The sequence below is a fragment of the Saimiri boliviensis genome, chromosome 9, assembly GCF_048565385.1.
Source record: "Saimiri boliviensis isolate mSaiBol1 chromosome 9, mSaiBol1.pri, whole genome shotgun sequence".
Lineage (NCBI taxonomy): Eukaryota > Metazoa > Chordata > Mammalia > Primates > Cebidae > Saimiri > Saimiri boliviensis.
The window spans coordinates 16,760,114-16,777,923 of NC_133457.1; the positions used below are offsets into that span (position 1 = coordinate 16,760,114).

At 40.1% G+C, this 17,810-nt stretch overlaps 1 long non-coding RNA gene across 1 annotated transcript in view; it reads right to left on the reverse strand.

Moving 5' to 3' along the window:
• LOC141585519 (uncharacterized) overlaps nucleotides 1-17,254 on the reverse strand; it is a 233,686-nt gene extending 216,432 nt beyond the window's left edge. The window contains exon 1 of the long non-coding RNA XR_012519070.1: nucleotides 17,080-17,254. This is a non-coding gene — a long non-coding RNA (uncharacterized LOC141585519). The remainder of the gene's footprint in view (nucleotides 1-17,079) is intronic.
• Nucleotides 17,255-17,810: the final 556 nt, after the last annotated feature.

A 17,810-nucleotide genomic window follows, 5' to 3' on the forward strand; every position in this document is an offset into this window, starting at 1 on the left:
CCACCTGGTGGTAGTTTACCCGAATTCCAGGTTACACTTTCTTGTGCGTTTGAATAAATACCTTGATCAATAAAACTCTCAATCTACAAATCTAAAGCATGTTGCCAGACTCAAACCAGTCCGAAGAGTACATTTCTACATTTTTAGGCATCTGTCCAGATGCTTCATTTGCTTTCCTTAACACAGTAAATCACTATCAAACGGAAGTAGTTTTAATGCTTTCACTATAGTACCGTTCGTCTTATTTCCATTGATGCCACATACACTCCAGCAAAATTATCTGCTCACTGCTTCTCCCACATTGCCTATACTCCTCTCCCGAACTTGGCATGTCCTCTCTTATGACCATCTTCTGTATGCCTACAAACCAAATAGTCTAATGCCATCTTCCCCACAAAATCTTTTCTCTTTGCCCAGAGGGACATACTCCTTTATCTTCTCTTATCTCCTAAAATAATTAATTGTAACATTCATCCTCATAGTATGTAACACTTACTTAGTACTATAGTCATTTATATAGTTCCTCATCCAGTTTCTAGGTAATCACAAAATGCGAGTTGTGACCACTAGTGTTATGCAAATTTTTGTGGTTCCAAAACAGTACTTATTATTTTAATAAATATGTATTAAGAGTTAGTTTAGCATCAGTGATTCAGCCCTGGGGTTAGACGGCCTGAGTTCAAATCCCAGATCTATCAGTAACTACTAGCTCCATCACTTTTAAAATGTTACACAAATGACTAAAATTAGAAAACTACATAGAGGGCAAGGTATTTGTACTTGTGTTTTTTAACTTTGTATTGTCACAACAGGAATAGCTAAAATTTTGTCCCTGATAAATATTTAGTCTATACTTTTGAATAAATTATCTTTTTCTGTGAGATGAATGACACAAAGGTATAAGAAATAATCTCCGTAGGTGTATACAGCCATGCATTTCTTGGTGACAGAGATAAGTTCTGAGAAATGCATCACTGGGCAATTTTATTTTGTAAACATCATAGAATGCACTTACACAAGCCTAGATGGTATAGACTTCTGTAAGTATATTCATACTGTACCTCTAGGCTATAAGATATGGCTCGCATAGGCTACACACTTGAACAGCATGTTACTGTACTGAAGACTGCAGGCAATAGTAACACAATAGTATGTGTGTATATAAACAGAAAGGGTATCGTAAAAACACAGTATTATGATCTGTTGGTACCACTGTTGTATATGTAATCTGCCACTGACTGAAACGTTGTTCAGTGGTACATGACTATGTGTTTTTGTGTATACATACATTTACATCTATATTACTTATAAACACATGTCTCTCATATGCACACATGCACACACACAAATTATTTATGAACTGGACACAATTCTCCCCGTTAATGTGACATAGTTAATAAATAAAAAATGAGTCAAGAGAACCTAATTAGAAAATGATAAAAGCCGGAATGCTGGGAAGATGGCCGCCTAAGAACAGCTCAGGACTTCAGCGCCCAGTGAAAGCACAGAGGGTGAGTGGACGCCGCATTTCCAAACGAATTTTTATTGCCCACAGACCAGGAGATACCCAGGCGGAGGGGTTGCCAGCACCGCAGTCCCGGTCGGTGTGGCTGTTTTGGCCCCCCGTGGGGCTGATTCGGCCCGCGCACGGCTGCTGTGACCACGCCCTGTTGCTGCGGTTCTCCATACAAAAGCCACTGGTCTGGGAGCCCTCTTAGCTGGCGAGCAGAGCCCTGAGACGGCAGAGTTGCCCATTCATCTGAAATAGCGAGTCAGGCCAGGAGATTCCTAGGCAAAAAGTCCGCCAGGAGCCAGCTCTGCTGTTTGTGCCGACTCAGTGAGTCGCAGCACGGGAGATCCCGGCGCCTTTTCAACAAGCAACTGGAACTCGGGGTCATTCAACTTAAAAGAAAAGACTCTGAGTTAGGGAGCCAGGTGATCAGGCTCGGTTGGTCCCAGCCCCCCACCCCCAACAACAACGAAAACAAAAACAGTAATTGGAAACCCTCCGGGCTGAGCCCTTCAAACCAAGCTCAGCTGAACCCGGGATGGTCCGGCTCGGTGGGGGTGGGGCGTCCGCCATTACTGAGACTCTCCACCACTACAGAGGTGGGCCGCCATCGCGAGGCAACCCGCCATCGCTGAGGCAACCTGCCACAACAGAGAGAGTCCGCCATAACAGAGGCGGGGCCACCACTGCCGAGACAGTTCTAACTATGCCCATATAAACAGGACTGCAGGGAAGAGCACAGGGCAGCTGGATGGAGCCCACAGCAGCTCAGCAAAGCCTCTGCAGGCAGGCAGTGGCTAGGCGTGCTGCTAGCTGGGCGGGTCAGACCTGAAAGAAAAATCAAAAAAGGCAGTAGCGCAACGGAAACTCATAAAGCCCCAACTCCGCGGGACAGGGCACCTGGGAACAAAAAGTGCTTTATGAGTTCAGCTGCAGCAGACCTAAATGTACCTGCCCAGCAGCTCTGAATGAACAATGGAGCTCACAGCTCAGGACTTAAGCCCCAATAAAAGATAGACTGTCTCCTCAAGTAGCTCCCTGACCCTCATAGATCCAAAGACTCACCTCATAAAGGAGAGAACGGACTGACAGTAGGCGAGCATCCTTCTGGGACAAAGATAGCAGAAGAGGAAACTGGCAGCAACCCTTACTGTTCTGCAGCTGCTGCAGGTGATCCCCAGGCAAGCAGGGCCTGGAGAGGACCTCAACAGTCCTACAGCAGAGGGGCCAGACTGTTAGAAGGAAAGCTTAAAAAAAAAAGAACTAACTTCAGCATCCACAAACTAGAAGCTCACTCAGAGACCCAATCTGAAAGACAGTAACTACAAAGACAACAGGTGGATAAACCCACAAAAATGGGAAGAAACCAGCGCAAAAAGGATGAAAACTCCGGAAACCAGAACACCTCTCCTCCTAAAAGAGATTGCAACTCCTCACCAGCAAGGGAACCAGAACGGATGGAGAAGGAGGGTGATGAAATGACAGAATCAGACTTCAGAAGGTGGGTAGTGAGAAACTACAGTGAACTAAAAGAACATTTTTAACCCAACGCAAAGAAACTAGGAACCTTGAAAAAAGATTGGACGAAATGCTAACGAGAATGGATAGCATAGAGAGGAATATAAGTGAATTGATGGAGCTGAAAAACACAACACGAGAACTTCGTGAAGCATGCACAAGCTTCAACAGCCGAATTGACCAAGCAGAAGAAAAGATATCAGAGGTCAAAGATCAACTTAATGAAATAAAAAGAGAAGGCAAGAACAGAGAAAAAAGCACAAAAAGGAATGAACAAAATCTTCAAGAAATGTGGGACTATGTGAAAAGACCTAATTTACGTCCGATAGGTGTACCTGAATGTGATGAAGAGAATGAATCCAAGCTTGAAAATACTCTTCAGGATATTATCCAGGAAAACTTCCCCAACTTAGCAAGGCAGACCAATATTCAAATACAGGAAATACAGAGAACACCACAAAGATATTCCTCAAGAAGAGCAACCCCAAGGCACATAATCGTCAGATTCACCAGGGTTGAAATGAAAGAGAAAATGCTAAGGGCAGCCAGAGAGAAAGGTCAGGTTACCCACAAAGGGAAGCCCATCAGACTCACAGCAGATCTCTCAGCAGAAACCCTACAAGCCAGAAGAGAGTGGGGACCAATATTCAACATCCTTAAAGAAAAGAACTTTCAACCCAGAATCTCCTATCCAGCCAAACTAAGCTTCATAAGTGAAGAAAAAATAAAATCCCTTGTGAACAAGCAAGCACTCAGAGATTTCATCACCACCAAACCTGCCCAAGAACTCCTGAAAGAGGCTCTACACATAAAAATAAACAACCAGTACCAGCCACTCCAAAAACACACCAAATGGTAAAAGAGCAGCAACACAATCAAGAAGCTGCATCAACTAACCAACAAAACAGCCAGGTAGCATCAAAATGACAACATCAAATTCACACATAACAATACTGTCCCTAAATGTAAGTGGACTGAATGCCCTAATCAAAAGACACAGACTGGAAAATTGGATAAAAAGCTAAAACCCATCAGTGTGCTGTATCCAGGAAACCCATCTTACATGCAAGGATACACAAAGGCTCAAAATAAAGGGATGGAGGAAGATCTACCAAGCAAATAGAGAGCAAAAAAAAGCAGGACTTGCAATTCTCATCTCTGATAAAATAGACTTTAAAGCAACCAAGATCAAAAGAGACAAAGAAGGACATTACATAATGGTAAAAGGATCACTGCAACAAGAAGAGCTAACGATCCTAAATTTATATGCACCCAATACAGGAGCACCCAGATACATAAGGCAAGTTCTTAATGACTTACAAAGAGACTTAGACTCCCACACAATAATAGTGGGAGACTTTAACACCCCATTGTCAATATTAGACAGATCAACCAGACAGAAAATCAACAAGGATATCCAGGACCTGAACTCAGACCTGGAACAAGCAAACCTAATAGACATTTACAGAATTCTCCACCCCAAATCCACAGAATATACATTCTTCTCAGCACCACATCACACCTACTCTAAAACTGACCACATAATTGGCAATAAATCACTCCTCAGCAAATGCAAAAGAACGGAAATCATAACAGTCTCTCAGACCACAGTGCAATCGAGTTAGAACTCAGAATGCAGAAACTAACTCAGAACTGCACAGCTTCATGGAAACTGAACAACTTGCTCTTGAATGTTGACTGGATAAACAATGAAATGAAGGCAGAAATAAAGATGTTCTTCGAAACCAATGAGAACGAAGACACAACATACCAGAATCTCTGGGACACATTTAAAGCAGTCTCTAGAGGAAAATGTATAGCAATGAGTGCCCACATGAGAAGAAAGGAGAGATCTAAAATTGACACCCTATCATCAAAATTGAAAGAGCTAGAGGAGCAAGATCAAAAAAACTCAAAACCTCGCAGAATACAGGAAATAACTAAGATCAGAACAGAACTGAAGGAAATAGAGACACAAAAAACTCTTCAAAAAATCAATAAATCCAGGAGGTGGTTTTTCGAAAAGATCAACAAAATAGACAGACCACTAGCCAGATAAATTAAAAAGAAAAGAGAGAATAACCAAATTGAAGCAATAAAAAATGATAAAGGTGATATCACCACAGATTCCACAGAAATCCAAACCATCATCAGAGATTATTACAAACAACTCTATGCACATAAACTAGTAAACCTGGAAGAAATGGATAAATTCCTGGACACCTGCATCCTCCCAAGCCTAAACCCAGAAGAAGCCGAAACCCTGAATAGACCAATAACAAGGTCTGAAGTCGAGGCAGCAATTAAGAGCCTACCACCCAAAAAAAGCCCAGGTACAGATGGGTTCACAGCCGAATTCTACCAGACATACAAAGAGGAGCTGATACCATTCCTTCTGAAACTATTCCAGACGATCCAAAAAGAGGGAATCCTTCCCAAATCATTTTATGAGACAAACATCATCCTGATACCAAAACCCGGCAGAGACTCAACAAGAAAAGAAAATTTCAGGCCAATGTCCATGATGAACAAAGATCCAAAAATCTTCAATAAAATACTGGCAAACCGATTGCAACAGCATATCAAAAAGCTCATCCACCATGATCAAGTAGGATTCATCCCGGGGATACACAGCTGGTTCAACATACGCAAGTCCATAAACGTAATTCACCACATAAACAGAACCAAAGACAAAAACCACATGATTATCTCAATTGATGCAGAGAAGGCCTTTGACAAATTTCAACAGCCCTTTATGTGAAAAACCCTCAATAAACTAGGTATTTACGGAACGTATCTCAAAACAATAAAAGCTATTTACGACAAACCAACAGCCAATATCATACTGAATGGGCAAAAATTGGAAGCATTCCCTTCGAAATCTGGCACTAGACAAGGATGCCCTCTCTCACCACTCCTATTCAATATAGTACTGGAAGTTCTAGCCAGAGCAATCAGGCAAGAAAAAGAAATAAAGGGGATTCAAATTGGAAAGGAGGAAATCAAATTGTCTCTATTTGCAGATGACATGATTGTATATGTAGAAGACCCCATCATCTCAGCCCAAAATCTCCTGAAACTGATAAACAACTTCAGCAAAGTCTCAGGATACAAAATAAACGTGCAAAAATCACAAGCATTCCTATACACCAGTAACAGACTTAAAGAAAGCCAAATCAAGAACAAACTGCCATTCGCAATTGCTACAAAGAGAATAAAATACCTAGGAATACAACTAACAAGGAATGTAAAGGACCTTTTCAAGGAGAACTACAAGCCATTGCTCAACGATATAAGAGAGGACACAAACAGATGGAGAAACATTCCATGTTCATGGTTAGGAAGAATCAACATTGTGAAAATGGCCATACTGCCCAAAGTAATTTACAGATTCAACGCTATTCCCATCAAGGTACCAATGACCTTCTTCACAGAACTGGAAAAAAAACACCTTAAACTTCATATCGAACCAAAAGAGAGCCCGCATAGCCAAGTCAATTCTAAGCAAAAAGAACAAAGCAGGAGGCATCACACTACCGGACTTCAAACTATACTACAAGGCTAGAGTAATCAAAACAGCATGGTACTGGTACCAAAATAGAGATATAGACCAATGGAACAGAACAGAGGCCTCAGAGGAAACACAACATACCCACAACCATCTGATCTTCGACAAACCTGACAAAAACAAGCAATGGGGAAAGGACTCCCTGTTTAATAAATGGTGTTGGGAAAACTGGCTAGCCATGTGCAGAAAGCAGAAACAGGACCCCTTCCTGACACCTTACACCAAAATTAACTCCAGATGGATTAAAGACTTAAACATCAGACCTAACACCATAAAAACCCTAGAAGAAAATCTAGGCAAAACCATTCAGGACATAGGCGTAGGCAAGGACTTCATGACCAAAACGCCAAAAGCAATGGCAACAAAAGCCAAAATAGACAAATGGGACCTAATCAAACTCCACAGCTTCTGCACGGCAAAAGAAACAGTCAGTAGAGTGAATCGGCAAACAACAGAATGGGAAAAAATTTTTGCAGTCTACCCATCTGACAAGGGGCTGATATCCAGAATCTATAATGAACTAAAACAGATCTACAAGAAAAAAACAAACAAGCCCATTCAAAAATGGAAGAAGGATATGAACAGATACTTTACAAAAGAAGACATACAGGAGGCCAACAAACATATGAAAAAATGCTCATCGTCACTGGTCATTAGAGAAATGCAAATCAAAACCACATTGAGATACCATCTCACACCAGTTAGAATGGCGATCATTAAAAAATCTGGAAACAACAGATGCTGGAGAGGATGTAGACAAATAGGAACACTTTTACACTGTTGGTGGGAATGTAAATTAATTCAACCATTGTGGAAGACAGTGTGGCGATTCCTGAAGGACCTAAAAATAGAAATCCCATTTGACCCAGCAATCCCATTACTGGGTATATATCCAAAGGATTATAAATCATTCTACTATAAGGACACGTGCACACGAATGTTCATTGCAGCACTGTTTACAATAGCAAAGACCTGGAACCAACCCAAATGCCCAACGATGATAGACTGGATAGGGAAAATGTGGTACATATACACCATGGAATATTACGCAGCCATCAAAAACGATGAGTTCATGTCCTTTGTAGGGACATGGATGAACCTGGAAACCATCATTCTCAGCAAACTGACACAAGAGCAGAAAATCAAACACCGCATATTCTCACTCATAGGCGGGTGTTGAACAATGAGAACACATGGACACAGGGAGGGGAGCACTACACACTGGGGTCCATTGGGGGGAAATGGGGGAGGGACGGGGGTGGGGAGGTGGGAAGAGATAGCATGGGGAGAATTGACAGATACAGGCAAGGGGATGGAAGGCAGAAAACCACACTGCTGTGTGTACCTATGCAACAATCTTGCATGTTCTTCACATGTACCCCAAAACCTAAAATGCAATAAAAAAAATTAAAAAAAAAAGAAAATGATAAAAGCCAAATTCCTCTTTTATTCCAGACTCAAATTGTTCTAGTTGCATAGAAATTAGCTCTTTAGTCATTTACGATAATACGTTTAACTCTTTTATGTCCTTGTTGCTTCCCCACCCATCCACTCAATCTCTTGTCTTTATCTCTAACTTTAGTTTTTGTTTTTCCTTTTAATTGTTATGAAATTTTGTGTTCCTGGTTCTATTCCCATTCTTATACTAACAATTTTAAGTGTTTTAAAGAAGGGAATTTTTTCTTTCTGAAACATAACTATTCTAGAACATTGAATGATTATGATACAAATGTTCCAGAATTCTAAGATAAAGAAACTTTGTGTTAAATACTGGGTGTAAAAATAAGTGACCCTACAGTGCCTCACTTATTTATACTGAGAAATGTTGGTAAATTATGTTCTGGCCATTGAAGCCACAATAAAAAGTCTCCTATGAAAGAAAAAACCAGGTCCTGAAGTCTTCATTGCTGAATTTTACCCAACATTTAAAGAACTATCAGTCCTACTGAAACTATTCCCAAAAATAGAAGAGGAAGGAATACTTCCAAATTCATTCTACATGGCCAGTATCAGCCTGATCCCAAAGCCAGGCAAAGACAGAATAATAAAAGAAAATTACAGGCCAGTATCTCTGAATGAATATTGATGCAAATATCCTCAACAAGACATTAGCAAACCAAATGCAACAGCATATTTAAAAGATCATTCATCATGACCAAGTGGGATTTATCCCAGAGATGCAAGGATGGTTCAACAGATACAAATCAATCAACATGATACATCATATCAACAGAATGAAGAACAAAACCCATAATTCAATTGATGCTAAAAAAGCATTTGATAAAATTCAACATCCTTCATGATAAAAACTCAAAAAACTAGGTTAAAAAGAAGCATAGTTCAACACAATGAAAGCCATAAGCCTCAGACACACAGATAGTATCATACTAAATGAGAAAAAGCTGAAAGCCTTTCCTTTAAGATATAGAACAAGACAAAGATGCCCTCTTTCACTATTGTTCAGTGTAGTACTGAAATTGTTTTACTATTGCTCAGTGTAGTACTGGAATTACTGGCTACAGCAACTGGACAAGAGAAAGAAAGAAAGAAAAGGCATCCAAATTGGAAGAGTAAGTCAAATTATCTTTGTTTGCAAATGATATGATCTTATATTTAGAAAAACCTAAAGATGCTACCAAAAACCTATTAGAACTGATAAATTCAGTAAAGTTTCAGGATGAAAAATCAACATACAAAAGTCAGTAGCATTTCTATATGCCAATATGAAAAAAAAAGAAAGTAGATTCATTCATAATTGCTATAAAAAAATAGGTAGGAATAAACTTAGCCAAAGAAGTGAAATATTTATACAATAAACTATAAAACGTTAATGAAAGAAATTGAAGAAATCACAAAAAGCAGAAAGATATTTCATCTTTACAGATTGAAAGAAATAATATTGTTAAAATGTCCATACTCCCCAAGCAGTCTACAGATTCAATGCAATCTGTATCAAAATACCTATACCATTCTTCACAGAAGTAGGAAAAAAAATTCTAAAATGGATATGGAAACCACGATAGACCCAGAATAGCCAAAGCTATCCTGAGCAAAAAGAACAACTGGAGGAATTACATTCTCTTACTTCAAATTATATTACATAGCTATAGTAGCCAAAATGGCATGGTACTGGCATAAAAACAGACACATGGACCAATAGAACAGAGCAGAGAACCCAGAAACAAGTTCAAATGAGCCACCTATAAAGGATTCATTTCTGACAGACAAAGATGCCAAAAAACATACATTGGGGAAAAGATCTCTCTTCAATAAATAGTACTGGGAAAACTGGATATCCATATGTAGAAGAATAAAACTAGACCCTATCTCTCACCATATACAAAAATTAAATCAAAATGGATTAACAACTGAAACCTAAAACCTCAAACTATGAAACTTCTAAAATAAAACATTGGGAAATTCTCCAGGACATTGGTCTGGGCAAAGATTTCTTGAATAATATCCAACAAACACAGGATCCAAAGCAAAAATGGACAAATAGGATCACATAAACTTAAAGAGCATCTACACAGCAAAGGAAATAATCAGCAAAGTGATAGAACTACCGTATTGTATTAGCCTGTTTTCACACTGCCGATTAAGACATATCCAAGACTGGGAAGAAAAAGAAGTTTAATTGGAGTTACAGTTCCACATGGCTGGAGAGGCCTCAGAATCATGGTGGGAGGTGGCGGCAAGAGAAAATGAGAAAGGAACAAAAGCAAAAACCCCTGATAAAACCTTCAGATCTTGTGAGACTTATTCAATACCATGGGAACAGTATGGGGGAAATCGTCCCCATGATTCTAATTATCTCTTACCAGGTCCCTCCTACAACATGTGGGAATTATGGGAGTACAATTCAAGATGAGATTTGGGTGGGGACAAAGAGCCAAACCATATCATTCTGTCCCTGGCCCCTCAAAATCTCATGTCCTCACATTTCAAAACCAATCATGCCTTTACAACAGTCCTCCAAAATCTTAACTCATTTCAGCATTAACTCAAAAGTCCATAGTCCAAAGTCTCACCAGAGACAACGCAAGTCCCTTCCATTTATGAGCCTGTAAAATCAAAAGCAAGCTAGTTACTTTCTAGATATAATGGGGATACAAGTATTGGGTAAATACAGCCATTCCAAATGAGAGAAATTGATCAAAGCAAAGGGGTTAGAGGGCCCAGTCAAGTCTGAAATCCAGTGGGGCAGTCAAATTTTAAAGCTACAAAATGATCTTCTTTGACTCCATGTCTCAAATCCAGGTCACACTGATATAAGAGCTGGGTTCCCATGGTTGTGAGCAGTTCTGTGCCTGTGGTTTTGCAGGGTACAGCCTCCCTCCTGGCTGCTTTCACAGGCTGGCATTGTCTATAGCTTTTCCAGGCACACAGTGCAAGCTGTTGGTGAATCTACCACTCTTCCTCATAGCTCCACTAAGCAGTGCCCCAGTAGTTACTCTGTGTGGGGGCTCTGACCCCACATTTCCCTTCTGCACTGCCCTAGCAGAGGTTTTCCATTAAGGCCCCACTCCTGCAGCAAACTTTTGCTTGAGCATCCAGGCATTTCTACACATCTTCTGAAATCTGGGCAGAGGTTACCAAACCCTAGTTCTTGACTTCTGTGCACCTGCAGGCTCAATACCACATGGAAGCTGCCAAGGTTTGGGGCTTGCACCCTCTGAATCCATGAGCTGAGCTCTACCTTGGCCCCTTTTAGCAACAGCTGGAGCAGCTGGGACACTGGGCATAGGGCACCAAGTCTCTAGGCTGCACACACCATGGGGACCTTGGGCCAGGCCTACAAAACCATTTTTTCCTCCTAGCCTTCTGAGTCTGTGATGGAAGGGCCTGCCATGAAGACCTGTGACATGCTCTGGAGACGTTTTCCCCATTGTCTTGGGGATTAACATTCGGCTCCTTGTTACTTATGCAAATGTCTGAAGTCAGCTTAAATTTTCCCTCAAAAAAAAAAAAAAAAAAAAAAAAGGTGGGGGGGGGTTCTTTTCTACTGCATCATCAGGCTGCAAATTTTCCAAACTTTTATGCTGTTTCCCTTTTAAAACGAAATGCTTTTAACAGCACTCACGTCACCTCTTTGTGTTTTTTTGGTTGTTGTTTTTGTTTTTGTTTTTGTTTTTTTGAGATGGAGTTTCACTCTTGTTGCTCAGGCTGGAGTGCAATGGCATGATCTTGGCTCACTACAACCTCTGCCTCCCAGGTTCAAGTGATTCTCCTACCTCAGTCTCCTGAGTAGCTGGAATTACAGGCATGCATCACCATGCCTGGCTAATTTTGTATTTTTAGTAGAGATGGAGTGTCTCCATGTTGGTCAGGCTCATCTTGAACTCCCTAACTCAGGTGATCCACCTACCTCAGCCTCCCAAAGTGCTGGGATTACAGGTGTGAGCCACTGTGCCCAGCCCAAAGTCACTTCTTGAATGCTTTGCTGCTTAGAAATTTCTTCTGCTAGATACATTAAATCATCTTTCAAGTTCAAAGTTCCGCAAATCTCTAGAGCTGAGGCAAAATGCCACTAGTCTCTTTGCTAAAACATAACAAGAGTCACCTTTGCTCTAGTTCCCAACAAGTTCCTCATCTTTGTCTGAGATCACCTCAGACTGGACCTTATTGTATATATATCACTCTCAGGCTTTTGGTCGAACCCATTCAGCAAGTCTCTAGGAAGTTCCAAACTATCCCACATTTTCCTGTCTTCTTCTGAGCCCTCCAAACTGTTCCAACATCTGCCTGTTACCCAGTTCCAAAGTCACTTTCACATTACACCCCACTCTACCAGCACCAATTCACTGTAATAGTCCGTTTTCATGTTACTGATAAAGACATACCCGAGACTGGGAAGAAAAAGGTTTAATTGGACTTAACCGTTCCACATGGTTGGGGAGGCCTCTGAATCACTGTGGGAGGTGAAAGGCACCTCTTACGTGGCGGTGGCAAGATAAAATGAGAGAAAACCAAAAGCAAAAACCCCTGATAAAACCATCAGATCTCATGAGATTTATTCACTATCACAAGAACAGTATGGGGGAAACCGCCCTCATGATTCTAATTATCTCTTATCTGGTCCCTCCCACAACATGTGGGAATTATGGGAGTACAATTCAAGATGAGATTTGGGTGGGGACACAGAGCCAAACCATATCACATATGTTCCAGCAATCCTACTGCTAGGAATATATCAAAAAGAAAAAGAATCAGTATATCAGAGAGAGATCTGCACTCCCATGTTTATTGCTGCACTATTCACAATAGCCAAGGCTTGGACGCAACCTCAGTGTCCATCAACAGATGAATGGATTTTTAAAATTCAGTATATATATGCAATGGAATATTATTCAGCCACAAAAAAAGAATAAAATCTTGTCATTTTTAACAACATGGATGCCACTGGAGGACAGGATGTTCAGTGAAATAAGCCAGGCACAGAAGGACAAATTTTCCATGCTCTTACTAGATAGAAGAGCTGAAAATTAAAACAATCAAACTCATGGAGATAGAGCATAGAATGATGGTTACCAGAGGCTGAGAAAGGTAATGGCGTAGGGGACGGAGGAAAGTAGGGATGGCTAATGGGTGCAAAAACATTGTTAGATAGAATAAATAAGAGCTAGTATTTGACAGCCCAACAGGGTGACTACAGTCCACAATAATTTATTTATATTTTAAAATAACTAAAAGAGCAGACTTATAACATTCCAAACACAAATATATAAATTCTTACGGTGATGGATACTCTAGTTACCCTGATGTAATTATTACACATCATATGCCTGCATCAAAATATTGCATGTACCCCATAAACATTTACACCTACTAAGTACCCATAAAAATTAAAAATTGGGTCAGGCACAGTGGCTCATGCCTGTAATCCTCACACTTTGGAAAGCCAAGGTGGGAGCATGACTTGAGCCTCGGTGTTTTGAAACAATCTGGGCAGGGGCTGGGCACAGTGGCTCCCGCCTGTAATCCCAGCACTTTGGGAGGCTGAAGCAAGTGGATTACCTGAGGTCAGGAGTTTGAGACCACCCTGACCAACATGGTGAAACCCCATCTCAACTAAAAATACAAAAAATTAGCTAGGCATAGTGGCACGTGCCTGTAATCCCAGCTACTTGGGAGGCTGAAGCAGAAGAATCACTTTAATCCAGGAGACAGGAGTTGCAGTGAGTTGAGATCACACCATTGCACTCCAGCCTGGGCAACAAGAGTGAAACTCTGTGAAAGAAAGAAAGAAAAGGAAGAAAAAGGAAAGCGGGGGAGAGGAAGGAAGGGAGGGAGAAAGGGAGGGAGGGAGGGAGGGAGGAAAAGAGGGAGGGCGGGAGGAAGGAAGGGAGGGAAAAAGGGAGGGAGGGAGGGAGGGATGGACCTGGGCAACATAGTGAAACCCCATCTCTACGAAAAATTTTAAAAGTTAGCCATTTTCGTGATTTGCACCTTTAGTCCTAGCTACTTGGAAGGCTGAGGTGGGTGGATTGCTGGAGCCTAGAGGGTTGAGGCTGCAGTGAGCTGTGATTGTGCCACTGCACTCCAGAATGGGTGACAGAGCAAGACCCTGTCTCAAAAGAAAAAAAAAAATTAAAAGTTACAAAAATTCTTGTATTCTGGTCAAAAAGCTTTAACCAATTCAATTCAATTCAACACATATTTACTGATTTCCTAGAATGTGCATCAACTGTGGAGGGAGTAGAAAGTTAGTAATATCTAATCCTTATTCTCAATAATTCAGTGCATGAAATGGAGTTGGGATTATGGGAAAGGACAATGTCAATATCTACAGTATAAGGCAAAAAGTAGAGTGCAGTCTAAAAAAGCCACATACAAAAAGAACTGCAGTGTATCTAGCTGGAGTAATTCAAGAAGAAAGCTTTTTTTAAGAAGGTAAAATGTGTTGCTTAAATTTCAATTTGAGCAACAAAATAAATATAATACTTTATTGTACCCATGAAATAAATACCCACAAGTCCATACTTACATCAATATGTATTTGAATAAGTAAACAAATGGATGAAAAAGATTGGCTCCTCCTTACCAATTAATTCCAACTCATAAATGTAGAGAAAAGGAGGGACACACAAAATCGCCATTAGGCAAATATCAGAGTAATAATTATTTCAGGCAAGATCAATGAAGATATTAAAGTCAGTGGGTAAAATTTGAGAAGAAATAGTATATTAACATAGTCTTGAGGAAATTTTTCCAAGGTTATTCAATTACAAAAGAGAGAAATAGTGACCTTATAGGGATAAAACAGCAGACACCACTTTAACCAGGTAATGAAGGGTAACCTCTAAGACTTAAGATACACCAGGCCAGATGCAGTGGCTTGTTCCTGTAATCCAAACACTTTGGTAGGCAGAGGTGGGAGGATCACTTGAGGCCAGGAGTTCAAGACCAGCCTGGGCATTATAGGGAGAGTCTCATCTCTATTAAAAAATTTTTAAGAAACAGCAATCTCATGTGCTCCCTAATGTAATGCACGAAAAAGACACAATATGGCTTCTGTGGTATTCTTGCCCAAAATGCAAAATTTAACTGTAGTCATGAGAAAACATCAGGTAAAAAAATTGAGAGAAATGTTATAAAATAACTGACCAGGACTGATCATAAGTGTCAAGATTGTGAAAAACAAAGACTGAGAAAGTATCGCTGATCAAAATGGACTAAGGAGATATACAAGTAAATGCAATGTGTGATCCTGGATTGAATCTTGAAAAAGGATCTCATTTTCTTTCTATTGTTTTTGAATTGTGAATAAATTGATTTAATATATCCTTAATGAAAAATTTTTTGTCAATATGGGCAAGTTCCTCAAGAGAAGGGGCCACATTTAGTTCACCTATGAGTGTCTACAGCCTACCTCTCATCCTTTATTGAATGAATGGTACAAAAGAGAAATAGTAGAACAAGAGACCGGAAATGAGGAGACCAGTGAGGAGACCTGAGAGGGAAAAAAAACACTGAACACACAACACTTCTGTATTCAGATCGGTGGGGTTGTCCCCCATACACCAAGCAATTCTTAGCTAAGGCCACTTGGGTGTTCTGTAACTCAATTCAATTCTGACACTATCTACGTGGAGGTGGTGTCAGTTTCCACAGGCTGAGGTCTCAATTCCACAAAACTGCACCCATTTCAGACACCAATATAAGCCCCAGACTATGAGCTATATTTTTGACCAGGCTTTCAATCTTTCAGAATTTAGCTCCCTTGCTACAGGAACCCCAAAATATATAGAGAGGCCATGCAGAGGAACCAAGATACCCTAAGGCCTCAGCTGAGTTCCCACCAAGAGCCAGCACCAACTCCCAGCCATGTGAGTGAGCCGACTTGTACTGTAGCATAGCCACTATCCTGATGACCACAATCTTAGCCAACAGCACGTGGAACAGAAAAATCACTTTGCTGCATACATTCAAACACCCAGCTGAGCCCAGTTAACCAATAAAATCACACATATAATAAAATTGTAGTTTGAGGCCGTTAAGATTTTAAGTGATTTATTATGTAGCAATAGGTAAATAAAACAGGAATTCTTATCATGATATTGGATCTTCAGTGTAGAATAGATTTGTAAAATTCAAAGATACTTCTTGAAATATGTATTTATTTTTTCTTATAAAAAACATATGCAAAGTAAAGTCTTAATTAGAAAAATCAGTATACAAAGAAAAATACAGTAAACTTGTGAGCTGCATTTCTTTTCTAATCAAAATATGTAAAATGTTTCTGTAAGTCAGTTTATAAATGATTTATTAGATTTCAGTTATCTGGTGTTTGCATTGTGATAGAAATAGCACTTTATTCTCCCAAGGAAATTTTATTTTTATATAACTGCTAAGTTGCTACAAATCTTTAAAGTGCTTTTTAGCCATTGTTTACATATTTTTATTGTTCTGGAAATATGTTGTAATTCCTGATTTATGAACTTGAAGACTAGACGGAGTATTGAAATGCCAATGTCATAAGAAGTGATGTGCACATTTAAATTTAAAATAATTTAAATTCCAAATTTGTGATACCTTATTTCTTCATCTTTTTCAATTTTTCATATTCCTGAAAAAAATAACCAAAGGGCCACCTATCTTGTTATTCTTGAAGCATAATATTCTTTGACAGACTGTACACTAAATCACATTGGAAATGTACTGGGAGAATGAGATTCAATTCTTCTTGGCCTCTTCTCTGTTACCATCCACTATACATACAAGAGCTTAAGACCTAACCCTATAAGAAAATTGGTTGCTTTAGAATTTGAGGAGGCAGGGAAAACAGACACATGACCTGACACTAGGCCAGAATTTATAAGCATCTGTTTCCAGAATGACTCAGACCTGGCTTCAGAAAGCGAGACTGTTGACTAAAAAATACCATGAGCAAAAGCCAGCGAGAAAGAAACTTTGACTCTACTCCAAAAAGTCAATTCACAGTTCTAAATCCAATGGTCAGGTCAGTGTTCATGCTACTCACCCTATCAGAAACACTTCCAAAGTTGATCAATCCTTCCTCCTGAAGCACTTGGCCTCTGTCACAAGTGTCTCTGTTTTTCCCCTTCTTTACTGGTCACTGTTGTTCTCATTCTGAAGTCCTGGTTTCTGTTCTTGCCTCAGCTTCTTAACATCAGAGTGTCTTAGGGCTCAGGATGTGGTCCTTGTGTCTGTTATGCACTCTATCATGCACTCTCTGTTATCTGTTAAGCCAGCTACGTTATTTTAAATACACTCTGGTAGGCCAACAATCTTCAAATGTATCCCAAATCTCCAGCAGAGATCTCTCCCTACAACTTTGGGTTCATAACCCTCAACTACTGGCTATCTACTCTAGGATGGCACAACTTGGCATGTCCAAATGGAGCTCTTGATCTTTCCTGCAAACGGTCTTGCTCACATTGGTAAATAGCGACAATAGCCTTCCAGTTGCTCAGATCAAAAACCTCAGAGTCATCCTGGATTGCTTTCTTTGCTTAAGAGATCACATTCAACCCCTGAGCAAATCCTGTTGTCTCTCTGTTCAGAATATATCCAGAATCTGACCACTTTTCACTATTTTCAAACCAGCAGGCTTGCACCCCTGGATTATTATAATGACTTTCTAATCAGTCTCCCTGCTCCTATCCTTATTCCCAAACGGAAAATTCTTAACACAGCAGCCACAGTGAAGTACTTACAGCGTAAGTCCAAAGCCTGTCAGTTCTCTTTTCA